This window comes from Anser cygnoides, chromosome 2 (genome assembly GCF_040182565.1).
Source record: "Anser cygnoides isolate HZ-2024a breed goose chromosome 2, Taihu_goose_T2T_genome, whole genome shotgun sequence".
NCBI lineage: Eukaryota > Metazoa > Chordata > Aves > Anseriformes > Anatidae > Anser > Anser cygnoides.
This window is the reverse complement of record NC_089874.1, coordinates 161,187,501-161,190,972: the sequence shown is the minus strand read 5'-3', so window position 1 is coordinate 161,190,972 and position 3,472 is coordinate 161,187,501.

Sequence of the window (3,472 nt, the reverse complement as noted above, 5' to 3'; positions counted from 1 at the left end):
ATTACCTGGTCTGGTTGCCACATCCTTGCTGTCTGCCCCTCTGGTAAATACATTACATTCACAACCATCCCTTTAATGATGTGCAAGGGCTCCTCGTCCGGGTGTCTGGAGATACGACCTTTGTTTCTCCTCTGCATCACAAACTCTGGGTGTGCACCACCAAGTTCCTCTCCACAGAAGCACGGCGAGGATGGATGGATGAGCACTTGCATGACATTTGTACTGGGGTCAATGCAATTTACGGGGCAGGCTTATGGGAGCTAGCTCAAATCTGATTTTACAATTATGATATCAAATGTCATTTAGGTAATGATGGCTCTCTAATATTCAGGAAACACCTTCTGGTCACAAGCATATATTGAAATTCCAGAGCTGCTCCACAGAAGCAGGTACGTGACCTACCTGACTTCACAAAACAATGCAGCTGCAACCAATTGAAATGAATGAAAGGGCAAAGGCTCTTGAAATGCAGCTGGCAGTCATTCAGCAATGAGCTGCTGAGCAAAGGGGCAGATACAGTCCTTGTTAGAATGGCAGGGTTGCAGGGACACCTGGGTGTTAACTGTGTTGGTTTCTGTTTTTTCCAAACACATTAAAACCCTTAAAGAAAAGGAAGAGTCCCTCTCCTCCCCTCGCTAAATTAATGCCTAGAGCAAGTGGTTCCATATATATCAGGAATTGAAGCCTTAAATACCACACACACACTTTATTGTAATATATTATAATTCATTATTACATTTATTATACAATTCTGAATCCATCCATCAGCTGCTTTGCCAGGTACGTTACAAACCCTTTCATCCCGTTCCCTTTACAAAGATGCACCAATTTATGCCCTTGCACATTACCGGACTCACTTACTCCTGTGCTTATGCAGCTTGTAGCTTTGACCTTTCAACGATTGTGGCATCTTCTTGCATTAGAAGTCCCATGGTCCCCTGTTCTGTCCAATACTCTCTTGGCTTTGTCAAGGCTTTCATTCTCCTAACAATCACCCTAAAGGGGTCAGCAACCTCAGCCCTGGGTAAACCTTTTGTTAAGGACTAGAGAAACTCGCAGTTGTTCCACCTTTTAGGTTTCATTGATCTCTATAAAAAGCTCAGCAGCTCCCTTAAGGGTGTTATGTGGATGAACGCACACAAATGATGTTTCCAGAAAAAAAAAAAATAAAAAAAGGAGGGGAAAAAAACACATACACACACACACACAAAAAAAAAAATAGTCCGTTTTTAACTCTTTAATAGGTAAAAAATAGCATAAAATCAGAACTGCATGTTTGCTTCCAGCATGGTGTCTCTCATAACTGTCTCTTGCAGTCTGGTGGTTCAGGAGGGGAGCTTTGAAGGTGTTTAAATGCCCAGAGCTGCACAGAGAATCCTAGAGGAAATTTCAGCTCTGTTTTCTTACATAACCAAGCTGCACACAAATATTAAGGGTCCAGTCTTTAAAGACACATCTGGAGATGTCTCTGGGATGAACCACATCATCTCTGGCTTTTCCTGTGTTCCACACAGAGAGGAGATGGGCAGGAGAAGTGACTCAGATCTGAGCTGGTCTGAGTCACCCCTGAAAGATGCTGACCTTTTCTGCTGAAAAACTCAAATGCTCATCACTAAAAGGATAATGTTTCCCATCCTCACTTCTTGCCATCTTCTTTTGTGTGTTCATTTTGTCTCCCCAGATTGTAGGTTCCCTCAGAAAGAATTATTTCTAAGTATTTTAAAGTGTCACAAAGCATAATGTGGTCACATTTTGTTTAATAATATAAATTAGAAAAAAAAAAACACAACAAACACCCTGTTGGTTTTGTCTTGAAAGAGCTGCCTTGAAAACATGTCAGCCTTAGAGAAGCTTGGGTGCAGGTGGGCATTCACCCAACGCTACACCCAACAGAAATATCAACCTCCCTAGCACGATTATCACTACATCTTAGTAACACTTATAGCAAAATGAAGGAGAAAGTAATTTAGTTGTGTTCATCTGAGATGGAAGTGTAGAGGAAAAAAATATATAATAGGGAAATAAAAGGACAACTAATTGAAGGAACAAACTGAAAAGAAATCAATGGAGGTCCAGCCCTGAGCTGAGCACTCAGCAGCAGATCCTGCTATTGTCGTGGTCTCACTGTAACCACTGGAGCGTGGCGTTATTTGGCGTAAGTATGCACTAGCCTGTTATCATCATCAAGCAAGGTTAGACGAGCTATATCTTAGAACAGTTTAACAGATGATGGAAAAAAGTCCCACCTGTCCTTCAGCTTTATACACAGAGAATTTTCCATTAGGATCTTCTTCCTGCTCTGGACAATTTAATGGCTGCAGAAGTCAGTAATTTAAGCAAACTGTCAATTGTCTCTTAATCTCTACTCTTGAATAAAAAGCAAATCAATACACAATTAACTAAAAATATACTGTAATACAAGTATTCTTTTCAGTGCTAGGACAACTCGAAGTGTAAATTTTCCCCTAGAACAGGGCCAAAGACCAAAAAATATTCCAAGGCCTCTTAGCATCCAGCAAACTGCTTCCTCGTGGAGCATCAAGTGTTTGCTGCTCCTCAGCCCCTTCCACTGCACCTCCTGCAGTCTTCAAACCTGTTTTATTCCACATCAGCTAGTGCAGTTCATATCATTTTATTGTCCCTTCTTCTTTCTAAACTCCCATGGTCACTGCCCCAGGTAGTCCTTGCTGTCTTTTGCAGCAGCTCCATCACTCTCTTCTATTCATATTCCCTCCTCTCTAGCAACATTTTTAGACTCATCTCCCCAAGAAACCAGGCTTATGCTGCTGAGACTGTTTTTTTCCCCTCTGCCTATTCCTCTCCCTGAGAGCTTCTGCACTCTTTGAAAAATCTCAGACAAGTCTGAACAAACACGTGGAGTTGGAGGACAAATTTCTGTGCTCCTATCCAAAGAAATAAAGGGCTGTTGCATGTCAGTTCATTCTAGATACTAAAGACTCCACAATAGAGACATGTTATCAGAAAGGTTTTATGAACGCTCAAAACTGAAAGGAAAGCTTTGGTCATACCCTGGACCAATCAAAAGAGACAAACCCAGGGGATTTCACCCTTCAAAGAGGTATTTTCTCACCTTATCATGTTCATGAGCTTTGGCAGGTATGGACCTGCACAGCAACTCTGCTCCACTCACTGATCCAGCAGAAAACCAACACAGAAAAAAAAAAAATCATTTTCAAGGAGGAGAAGGGGCAGAAGGAGGGTGAGCCCAACTCTGCTCCCATCCATGGGAAGAAGGATGTGCTTCTGGTAGCCACACAGCATGATTTAAACCCATGCCAGCAGCAGCATACAGCAAAGACCTTATGCAGCTTAGCAGAATTGGCTTAAGCCAGAAGTCAGAAACAGTTTTTGGAAGCTCTGGACAATGGTTCTTCTCTCTTTATTTAAAAATATAGATTTTTACACAGATCCATGTGCACACACACAGGGAAAGTGGTAGGCAGGTATACCT